The sequence below is a fragment of the Anolis sagrei genome, chromosome 1 (assembly GCF_037176765.1).
Source record: "Anolis sagrei isolate rAnoSag1 chromosome 1, rAnoSag1.mat, whole genome shotgun sequence".
NCBI classification, from domain to species: Eukaryota; Metazoa; Chordata; class Lepidosauria; order Squamata; family Dactyloidae; genus Anolis; species Anolis sagrei.
The window spans coordinates 275637146-275649366 of NC_090021.1; the positions used below are offsets into that span (position 1 = coordinate 275637146).

At 42.2% G+C, this 12221-nt stretch overlaps 1 protein-coding gene across 2 annotated transcripts in view; it reads left to right on the forward strand.

The window, feature by feature from the left end:
- Positions 1-8956: 8956 nt before the first annotated feature.
- The window catches only part of EXT2 (exostosin glycosyltransferase 2), a 94036-nt gene continuing 90771 nt past the window's right edge, over positions 8957-12221 (forward strand). The window contains exon 1 of one of the 2 annotated variants that reach the window (XM_060764396.2): positions 8957-9132. The gene's annotated coding sequence lies outside the window, so the exon portion shown is untranslated. The remainder of the gene's footprint in view (positions 9133-12221) is intronic. The other variant, XM_060764404.2, reaches the window with a different exon arrangement.

Consider the following 12221-nt stretch of genomic DNA (forward strand, 5'->3'; position numbering starts at 1 on the left):
CAATACCCCCATGCATATGAGATATATTGAGTATGGTGATCAGATCATGATATGAATAAACATAACAGTTTAAATAATGCACAAGTAAGGCCTTTTCACGAACCACCATGAGAATTTCAGGGGGGGCTGAAGCCCCCCGAGCCCCCCCCCCCCCCAGCTACATGCCTGATGCTGGTGGTCTTTGCTTCTTCCAGCATATAGCAGAGTTGGGAGAACAATAGCTTTATAAACAAGCACCTTGGTATCCCTACAGATGTCCCAGTCCTCAAACACTCTCTGCTTCATTCAGAAAAATGCTGCACTCGCAGAGCTCAGGCGGTGTTTATTTCAGTGTCAATGTTGACTTTTGTGGAGAGGTGGCTGCCAAGGTAGCGGAAATGGCCAACATTTTCTAATGTTACACCATTAAGCTGTATTTCTGGCATTGGAGAGGGATTGGCTGGTGATTGCTGGAAGAGCACTTTGGTTTTCCCAATATTCAATGACAGGCCGAACTTCTCGTATGCTTCTGCGAAGGTGTTTAGCATGGCTTGTAGGTCTTCTTCTGAATGTGCACAGATGACATTGTAATCAGCATATTGGAGTTCTATAACAGATGTTGTTGTAACCTTGGTTTTGGCTTTCAGTCTGCTGAGGTTAAATAGCTTGCCATCAAGTCGGTTTGTTTTATTTTTCTTGGAAGATGCCTGTGCGTTAATTTTTTTAACGTGTGGAGGTCAGTGCACACACACAGTCTTCACAGAGTGAGGTTCCACTGGTGGCATAGTTATACGACGACAGTGGCTTCTCAATCTGTTGCAGCCTTCTTCCACCTTCACAGCCATTGTAACATGTAACATGTTATCCCCCATCTGCTCCACCCTTGAGGTCTTTGGGTCTTCGGACTGTGCTTGGTCTGGAACCTCCCCCGCGGCTACTCCTGGGAGTGCATGACTTCAGTCATTGTGCCCGCAGGTTCACTGGAAATGCAAGCTCCCTCACTACGACAAGGTGACAGTCCATCGAGGGGGAAAATGTAACTATTAGATGGCTAATTATAACATCATATAAAACACATATAATAATAATGCTAAAGGAATTGCACTGGTTGCAAATATATTTCTGGTACTAATTCGAAGTGCTGGTGTTAACATTTGAAGACCTAGAAAGTATGGGTTGTGAGTGAAACATTTTTTTTTATTTTGCTTTAGTGACACACACACACACACAGAGAGAGAGAGAGAGAGAAGTATGTAGGGATTCCATGAGACTTGATAATTAGCTCAAAGGGAACTTCAGGTAAAAAGGTTGTGAATGGCTGCTCTAGTATGCAAATTATATTCTACTGTTTTGCATTTTATATCATTTTGAAATGTTTATATTGAATACATCATATCCTGCTGGTGATCTTTGGATACAGGCCAGGATGTAAATATTTCAATAAAATATATTGTAATAGACTTAGTCATGTTTCCAAAACATCATCACTGAATAGATTTCAGTGCTCCAGTCCAAAGTTTCAATGATGTGGCCCTGGAAGAATGGTGATACCTAACTAATTAGATTGAGAATCAAAGCAGAAATCTGAAACATTATTTTTATGCTGAAACCTCTCCACAAAACTCCTAATCTCCATATTTCCATTCTTTCACTGAGCTTTGAATATAGAATAATTTAAACACCCGTTATTTGATATTTAGGGTGGGAACCCTAGGAACTGTTCTTCTTGCTACTTCATCACGTAGCCTGTGAGAGCAGCACATGGAGAAGATCGACTTACTAATGGTAGCTACATATAGCATTGTCTACATTTCAAGGCATAGGCAAGTTTTGATGCTATGATGACATATCCTATAGACATTTGGCTTTGACTTCTCAGACACAACCATCTTATTCCAGAACTGATGCAACATCATACAAATGCAGAGCCACTGCCAGCCCTGCATATGCAATGAATAGCTTCATCATCCACATCAGGACACTCAATGGGAGCATACTTCCAAAAATAGCAGAACATGAGGCTCAAATGAGCATTGCACTTGTTTGCAATGTCTATGTAAACGAGCACGTTCTTTGGAAGAGATCTCAGCAGAGTCTGCTTTTAAGTGTGCTTGGGAAAAGAGCGAGAAACTAACCATACAGAGCAACCCGTATTGAATAATTCTATACATGCTTCCCTGGAAGTAAGTTCTAAATAATTTAAGGGTACCAGATTTTAAATTGTGGGTGCTCTGCTTTTTTCATATTCTTTTTTAAATGGTTTGAAATTGTTTAAATAGAGCTGTTTTCATACTTTTAATTTTGGTCTCATTTTAACTATTAACCTTTATTTTAGCTATATTCTGATTTACTCTATATTATGCACAAGCTTTAACCTTTCACTGGATGAAAAGCAGTGTGTTTAAAGCAGGGTGAGGGAATGCTAGAATTGAACAATATCTTTATTAAGAACAGTAAGCTACATGTATTGCTGAAAGCTTTCATGACCAGAATTACTGGGTTGTTGTAAGTTTTTCAGGCTGTATGGCCATATTCTAGAAGCATCTGAGGATGCCTACCATAGATGCAGGTGAAATGTCAGGAGAGAATGCTTCTAGAACATGGCCATACAGCTCACAAAGCCTACAAAAACCCATTAAGCTACATCTGTGCTCCTCCCCCCATCCCCATTCCCTACTTTTTGTAGGTCATGATTTAATGAAGAATCTACAGAACTTGAAAATTTGCACACTTTTGTGGTGTTGTAACTAATCTTAATAAAGGCATCATCCATTTTTGGATGTTAATCATGGTCTAAACCAACGTTTCTCAACCTGGGGGTCAGGACCAGGGGAGGGGGTCACAAGGGGGTGTCAGAGGGGTTGCCAAAGACCATCAGAAAACACAATATTTTCAGTTGGTCATGGGGGTTCTATGTGGGAAGTTTGACCCAATTCCATCGTTAGTGGGGTTTAGAATGCTCTTTGATTGCAGATAAACTATAAATCCCAGCAACCACAACTCCCAAATGACAAAATCAATCTCTCCCCAATCCCACCAGTATTCAATTTTGGGCATGTTGGCTATTTGTGCCAAATTTGGTCCAGTGATTGAAAATACATCCTGCATATCAGATATTTACATTACAATTCATAACAGTAGCAAAAGTACAGTTATGAAGTAGCAACAAAAATAATTTAATGGTTGGGGGTCATCACAACACGAGGAACTGTATTAAGGGGTTGCGGCATTAGGAAGGTTGAGAACCACTGAGCTAAACTTTAAAAAGAACAAGACTGCCATCTTGTGTTGAATTTCATGCCATTGATGTATCATCAAAAGTTAGTAACAAACTTGAGCTCATACCCACACCTTTAGGGCAATCCACATTTTTTTTTTCATTTCATGAACACCATGTCTTTCCTCAAAAAAGCATTATATGGACAGAGTTCATAAAATCTGTTGAGGATTTATAGGCAATAATGGAGGTAAGGCATCAAAAACGAAGCTGATATAGGAGAAAACAAAAACACGGGGGAGTAGATGAAAGAGAGAAAGGTACTCCTTAAGTCTGTGCAGGAATCCTGTCTTCTTCATATATGATTGCACCAGCCTCCTTTCTCTCAGTTAATCTCCAAGGGGCCACAATATCTCTTTGTATACTGATCCAGATGAACATGGCTACATAGGCCACATACCTCAAGTCGAGTCAGACGTCACTCCCAGATGTCCATACAACGCTCAGTGACTTTCAGTCCCTAATGTGGAGGGGCGGGAGGGTGGGGGGGAGGTTAACCTAGTTTTACTCCACATTAGCAGAAGCCAGGGAATACTCCAGAACAACACTGCATTTCGAGGTTGGTGTGAACAGCTGGGCTGATTCTAATTCTTGTAAAGCTTATGGAATTTTAAGGTGGGGATAGGAGCCCCTGGTGGCACAATGGGTTAAACTAGTGGTTCTCAACCTATGGGTCCCTAGGTGTTTTGGCCTACAACTCCCAGAAATCCCAGGCAGTTTAACAGTTGTTAGTATTTCTGGGAGTTGAAGGCCAAAACATCTGGAGACCCACAAGTTGAGAACCACTGGGTTAAACCCTTGTGCCAGCAGGACTGAAGACTGAAAGGTTGGAGGTTCGAAACTGGGGAGAGCACGGATGAGCTTCCTCTTGAAGCTCTAGCTCCCCATGCAGGGACATGAGAGAGGCCTCCCATAAGGATCAAAACATCTGCGTGTCCCCTGGGCAATGTCCTTGCAGACAGCCAATTCTCTCACAGCAGAAGCAACTTGCAGTTACTCAAGTTACTCCTGACACAATAAAAAAAGGTGGAAATACAGTTTCAAAACAAGTCTGATGAGGTCATTAGCGGTAGTCCATGGCCTGGTACCAGTCTGCAAGCTATTGGATACTGGACTGTGGCATACTTCCAGGAAAGTAATAGTTATAAACAATGGGCAGAAACAAACATGGTGAAGTCGAACATGACCCCCCCCCCCCACCCATAAGAGATAGTAACTTATAGTTTTGCTAAGGGCAAGGACGCCAGGCTGGATAATAAGGGTTAAGCCTTGGTCGGTTTGGTGTGTATCATTTAATCAGGGCTTTATGCTCTATTTTCATATGTTTACAGCAGAAAGGAACCAATTTATTACTGAAAATCATGCCACAAAAGTATTTGAATTTTTCCATCTGAGGCATACCTGGGCTCCTGATGGTCCCCCATCTCACAAACAAGGGACTCTCTTTCCCCCTCATGGATATTTCCCTTTATGGACCTTCCTATGAATAATATGAACTATGGACACGGGGGGGGGGGGGGGAGGTAGTTGGGTTTACTCTCTGTATTATGATTTTTATATTTTCATATTTTCTCCTGTATTTCTATATTTCCCTTCATGTATTTGACCTTGCCCTGACCCTTTTGCCCCCTGCCCTTCTTGGGGGAAATCTACAAGGAAGCTGCCCTGCCTCTGGAAAAGCAATCAGCAATCATGAAAAGACCTTTATCTTTGGACATTCTTTGCATGGACAATAGTAAAGGAAATCCTTTTGACTTCGGAGTTGGGCCATCTTAAGGGTTCCTGTCTGGCAGATTTTTTAATCATATAACAATTGGGGGGGGGGGGATATGACCTTAGGAAAGTCCTCTTTTCCTCCAAGCTGTTTTCCTCTCAAATCTTTCCACTAAGGACATTCACAAAAGTTTCCCCATTGTGCCCTATCTGATTGTAAGAGGAAAAACCGGATTAAGCCATCAATGCTTATCACAGACCCATCTCAGGACAATAAAGTGGCTTCTCTGGAAGGCTGATCCCCAGCCTCGATAAGCCTAAGGACATTAAAACTCCATAATCCACTACAGAATGCATTGTCTCCCTTCATCCCGCCTCCCTCCCTTCTGATTCGCTGGAGCGTCGAGGCAGCAGGAGCCTCCTGATAGGCTCTGGCGCCTCGCGAAAGCCCTGCGATTGACCCTGATGCATGGGGGACGGCCAAGCCTCCTCCCAGCTGTTTGCGTGTCAGCCAATCCCCTCCGAGCTGGGGGGGGGGAGTGGGAATTTTGAAACTCACAACTCTGTATTTTCTATAAAAATGGCCTTTATTTCTGTAACCACATGCTCTGCTTGGTGAATGATTGCTGCTCTGCATCCTTTTCAACTGAATCACTAATAAACCTCGATGGCTTTTCTTCAACTTGGTGAGACCTTTCATTGGGAAAATCAGGGAAAAATATTGGGTGCTTCTCTGTCTCGTCAGGGAAAAAGAACTCTTTGATGAGTCTAATTGGTCTCTGCCTCCTGGCAAAGACCCCTAAATTCATGCTCTATAGCAATGGCACCATCCCTATCACACTGGGGGACATCCCCTGCCAATCCCACCCTCAGATAACTTAAGAAGCACTTTAAATTGCTAAACCAGGGTGACATTTGTGAGACAGATGAGTGTTAATATACTCAATTGCTGTTGAAATGTAGGCAATGTCTCTGGAACTTCATTAGTTCTTTCACTGAGACTATATCAAATTAGGCCACAGAGAAACATTGGGGCCACCAGTTTTTGGGTTGCCTGTTGTTTTAAAGATGTGATTGGGTTGCCTAAAAGCTTTAAATTACATCGTGGTTGGTTTTAGTTAGTAGAAGAACCAAGCAGCTTGGCTTATTGATAGAAATCATGTTCACATGGAACAATAAAAAAGAAAGATCAACTTTAAAATGGTATAAGGAGAAAGCTGTGGCAAGGAAGCACAAAGTGAAGAGACAGAAGCATCATTTTCTTCACACTGTATTCATTCCAGCCTCCCTCTCTCTCTTGATCTCTCTCCCTCCCTCTCTTCATGAAGCCAAACATACCAGGAATTAAAACCACAAAAATCAACTAACCCAAAGTTCCTCAAAGGGAGCAAGAGCAAAGCGGACAGCAATCTCCCAAAGCAGACAAGAGGACAAGGCATGGAGGCACAGAGCATGGAAGCTGCTCCCTTGAAGCTCTAAGGCCTTGACTCTCGCTCTAGTGCTCACTCTGGTGCTAGCTCTTAACTCAAAACACTCTTAAGTTGGGGTGCTCTTAAGTTGAGGTTCTTGTATTTGCATATAGCAGTTGCTGTGGTACTTGGAGGCACAAATATGCAACTGTTGCTCTCCTGCAGTGAACATCATGTCAAAAGCTTAAATAGTATAAGCAATCCTGCTGCACTCCAGGAGCAAAATTATTTCATTTTTTTTTTTTTTACAAAAAAAGGAGTTTTGAGGAAATGGATTACAGCCACAAAGAAAAAAATCTTGATGGCCTTATGTGACCTCAAGGTTGCACTTGACTCATCCTGCATACGCAATCGTGATTCACAAACAGATCAAGTAAAACTACTATATTTATTTTTCAGGTAGCTGTCTCAATTGCTACTTGATCTATTTGTGAACCCACACTGCAGAATTATAGCAGTTTGACCCCATATTGCCTGCACTGGCTCGATGCTGTGGAATTCTGGGGTTTGTAGTTTAATAAGATATTTACCTTTCGCTGCTAGCAAGGTTTGGTGCATAACAAACGACACATCCCTTGATAGGATGGCGCCATGAGAGTTAAAGGTGGCGTCAAAACTGCTACAATTCCACAGTATGGAGGCTCTTCCACATCCAATGACATGGGGAAAATATAATTTTAGAATGGACAGAAGACATTCTGCTTGCAAAGTCTTTTTCCTTTTTAGAAGAATACTAACATGTATCAACTGGAGTCAGATTTTTTTTAATAAAACCATAATTGGTCATCCCAAGTCTTCTTCAACTTGGGGTGATGTGAGATTTCATGCTGTATGGCCATGTTCCAGAAGCATTCTCTCCTAACGTTTCACCCACATCTATGACAGGCATCCTCAGAGGTTGTGAAGTCTGTTGGAAACAAGGCAAGTGGGGTTTATACATATATCTGTGGAATGTCTAGGGTGGAAGAACTCTCGTCCGCTTGAGGCAAATGTGAATGTTGCAAATGGCCACCTTAATTAGCATTGAATGCCATTGCAGCTTCAAAGTCTGGCTTGTTGCTACCTGGGGGAATCTTTTGTTGGGAGGTGTTAGCTGGCCCTGATTGATTCTTTTCTGGATTTCCCCTGCTTTTTGAGTGTTGCTCTTTATTAACTGTCTTAATTTTAGAGGTTTTTTTTTTTTTAAAATACTGGTAGCCAGATTTTGTTCATTTTCATGGTTTCCTTCTTTTTGTTGAAATGGTCCACATTTCAACAGGAAAATCGTATACCAAGCATCCCTGACAGATGGCCGCCCAGCCTCTGTTTAAAAGCCTCCAAAGAAGGAGCCTCCACCACACTCCAGGGCAGAAAGTTTGGGTAAATGTATTTGGTGTGGTGTCACTATTCTCAGCGGCAGGGGCATGAAAACTTCACAGAAGGGAAAGTCAACAAAGATTGCTATCCCCTCCTTTCCACTACCAGAATTTGCACACTGGATGGAAAACTTTCTGTAAACATGAGGTGTGGTTGTCTTCACAAAAGCCGGGTTCTGGATCCATCCCAACATATGTTCAGGAATTTCTTAATATATATCTTTACGAAGGAATGGGTTGTGTTCAGTTCTTGTCAATAAATACCTAAATCCGTAAATCTTTCTGCGTTGTGAACTTACAGGGTATTGCAAGAAGATGGATTCAATTTAAAATTGCTATATTTCTGCAACCACGAACCAACCAGGAATCCTCAATGATCTTAGAATCATGGAGTTGAAAGAGACCTTGTGGGCCATCCAGTCCAACCCCCTGCCAAGAAGCAGGAAAATCTCATTCAAAGAACCCCCAAAAGATGGCCATCCAGCCTCTGTTTAAAAGCTTCCAAAGAAGGAGCCTCCACCACACTTTGGGGCAGGGAGTTCCACTGCTGAACAGCTCTCATAGTTAGGAAGTTCTTCCTAATGTTCAGATGGTATCTCCTTTTTTGTAGTTCGAAGCCATTGTTGCACGTCCTGGCCTCCAGGGCAGCAGAAAACAAGCTTGCTCCCTCCTCCCCTCACATACTTATACATGGCTATCATGTCTCCTCTCAGCCTTCTCTTCTTCAGGTTACACATGCTCAACTCTTTAAGCCGCTCCTCATAGGACTTGTTATCCAGACTCTTGATCATTTTAGTTGCCCTCCTCTGGACACATTCCAGCTTGTCAATCTCTCTCTTCAATTGTGGTGCCCAGAAGTGGACACAGCATTCCAGGTGTGCTCTTCCTCAGCCCATTTGTCTCTCTGAGGTGAAGAACACTCTAGGGGAGCATCAGTACGGTAGAAACAATGCAGAACTGCCATGGCTGGATGCTACACAATCCAGGGAGTCGTAGTTACTAAAGTGTAATAGTGCCTCAGCCAACTGCATCCCTCTAATTGCACAGCCTTGAGCCATGGCTGTGACTGTGGTGTCAAAGTGCAATGTTTCTCTAGCGTTCCAGAGAAGGGAGGGAGGGGGCAAGGCGGTGACGTAGGCGCACGGGAAGTGACGTTTCCCCGCTTCCCGGAAGCCGGAAGCGTCGCCCTGGCTGGCAGAGGCGGCGGGCTGTGCGGGAGGCGTGTGTGGCTGCCGAAGAGCCCCGTCCTTCCCGGAGCCTAGCCGAAGTGGCGCCGGCGAGGGGCGCGGAGAGGGCCGCCAAGGCAGCTTCCGCCGGGGCTTCTTCCTCGGGCGACCGGGTGAGAGCTCCAGGCCAGTGGGGAGGTGGGACGGGAGGGGGAAGGGCGCCTCCAGCCCTCCACAGCTCCGATAAGCCCCTTTCTTTCAGCGCTGCTCTGGTGCCTCTCTGGCGCTTTACTTGTCCTGCTCTTTGGCCAGAAGTAAAAACTAGAGAGGCTCCTCTCGTAATAATAATAATAATGGTAACAATAGTAATGGTACCCCAAAGGCACCAAATCTTGGCAGTTCAGCCATATGCCCCAGCATATGAAGGCAGAAAATCCCACAATTTCTGCTTTGATTTTTGTTATCTGAGTCCACACTGCCATATATTCCGATTCAAAGCATAGAATGGGGAATTTTACTCAGCTCTGTGGAAAGGGCCTCAGGGGGTATCTACACCGTAGTTTGACACCACTTTAATGCTCTGGAGCCTTAGAGGTTGCAGTGTGCTGAGGCCCCAGCATTCTTACAGAGAAGGCCGAGGACCTTGTAGAACTATAACCCCCATAATTCCAATGTGATGTCAGACTGCATCCATTGTATAGTGTAGATCAGGCCTGGGTAAACTTCAGCCCAGTAGGCTGTTAGGAATTGTGGGAGTTGAAGTCCAAAACACCCGGAGGGCTCAAGTTTGCCCAGACCTGGTGTAGATGCACCCCTCATTTGTTCTTGGGTGGAAGACTGCTGATGAATGCCACGGGCTGTGGACTATATTTCAGTGGAAGGAGCTGAAGAAGTGATTTCCAGTTTAACATTTTAAGCATATAACAACACAAACAATCAATACATATTAGTGGCAAATATACAATCTAAAGTAGGCATGGGTAAACTTTGGCCCTCCAGGTGTTTTGGACTTCAACTTCCACAATTCCCAACACCTGGTAGGCTGTTACGAATTGTGGGAGTTGAAGTCCAAAACATCTGGAAGGCCAAAGTTTGCCCATGCCTGATCCAAAGCAATACTAATTGTGATGTTAGTAAAGCAGCCTGTATTTGAGGGAAAGATATGTGAGCATAATAAATACCTTGAAGGAATCAGATCCCATATGATCTTGGAAGCTTCACGGGTCAGTCCTGGTTAGTACTTGGATGTGGGACCTCCAGTGAATAGGCTGTGTTACATAGGAAGAAACTGGCAAAATTGACTTTGCGTATTCATTGCCTAAGATAACTCATAGGGTTGACATAAGTCAACAGGCAACTTGTGAATGGAGGCAATATGTGAATGGAGAAGAGTGAATTTCGTCAGCTGTCACTTGTTATAAAACATCACACTAGAGAATGAATCCACTTTAAATCCAGTTGCTAGCTCCTGCACAATTCTTTGGTTAGTAGTTTAGGGAGGAGCCTTTAACAGCCTTACTAAACTACAAACCCCAGAATTCTGCAGGTGGCAGAAACCAGATTTAACATGGATTCATTCTCTAGTGTGATTAAGTAGTAAGTAACAGACAACAGATGCTAAAATTCTCTTTTCTGCCCAGATATTATTGGTACAGGAGCCTCTCCATTTTCCCCCCATAAGCAATCCTTGTTACACCCTGCCTTCAACTATGTTCCTTAATTTCTGCATCTTAAGGATATTTAGTTGAGTGGACATGGATATAACTGGGCATTAAGGGTGCCACTCATTGGCAGTCTGCTGTTCTCTCCACTAAGAGGAAGTCATGAAGCCTAAATTACTTATTTCTTCTTGTGCGGTTCAGTCTTAATTCATATATATCCCCATACTCAAGTAGGGCAGAGATGATAGGATGGAGACATCAGACTTAGCAGAAACCATTTTTATATTTTACCCAGTTAGAACCTAATGCAAAAGATATACATTTAAGGAATTTTGAGGGAAAGCTTTGAGTACCATTTCTGCTACACTCAGTTTTCATTCCTGGGTTTGTACTTTTTATCCTACTTACTGAGTTACAATGCAGTAATCCACTAATTTAGTAAATGCAGAACTGCCTTCTGCTCACCCTATGGTAAAATGCTGCATATTCATACAATTATATGCCAGGTTGTCCAACTGTTAGTCACCACATTCATTTTATTGCCAGTGAGGTATATGCTTCATATAATGAATCAAATATTTTTCTTTATGACTTTATGAACCTACTTTGATAACTTGCATACTCTTTCTCTGGTATACTATCTCTGAAATATAGGCTATGTGACTGTTACCTTTGTTACTTTTGTTTTTGTTTTCCCATGCATGCTTTTCAAAAATTATCTTTGTTTGACAAAAAGTATGTTGTTTTGAAAATTTGTGTGGGATATTTTATTTTTTGCCTTTTGTTTGGCCTATAAAAGTGTAGCCACAATATAACCTTTATCCTGCAGGTCCATTCTTTTTTATATTCCCACTCCTACCTCTGCTCTGAGCATTAGTGTAATCTAAGATGACAGTACTGTACTTCTAGCCAGTGATGAAACAAGCTCATCTAACCTTTGTGGATACAGCTGTCCAGTGCTGGAAATTCTAGATACCATCAATGAAACAGAGCAAATGAACTCAGTAAAGACAGTTTGAATTCCGTTGTTTACTATAACAACACAAAATATTTAAATTTCTGGTTTTCAGTTAATATCTTTAAACAATTAAATGTTTATAATAATTTGTTTTACGATTATTACTACTAATCTGGTGATACATCTCCTACATTGTAATGCTATTCTTTGTTGTGCTTTGGCAATGTTTTAAAACTATGAGTTTTTATCTTCCAAAGAAGAACTCAGTTTGAATCACTAAACCAATTATTTAGGATTATACAAATAGCCCATTACAGAAAGAGCATTACTTGATTTTCTGTAAAATCAGAAATAACTTGGTGACAAGAATTTGTTTCAAAACTGTTGCTACTTATCTGCCGAGACATCTCCCACATTGTCATGCTAGTCTTTGTTGTGCTTTGGCATTGCTGAGATTATATGGATCCACTTTTTACCTTATTTATTGAATTACGATGGAATGGCTGAGCATTTGAAAGAGAAAATATGCTTAATGGCCATTTAATTGCAGTTTGCTAAATTCTTGTCACTACGTTATTCCTGATTTTACAGAAAATCCAGTAATGCAGTTTCTGTAATGGGCTATTTTTAGAATCTCAGATAA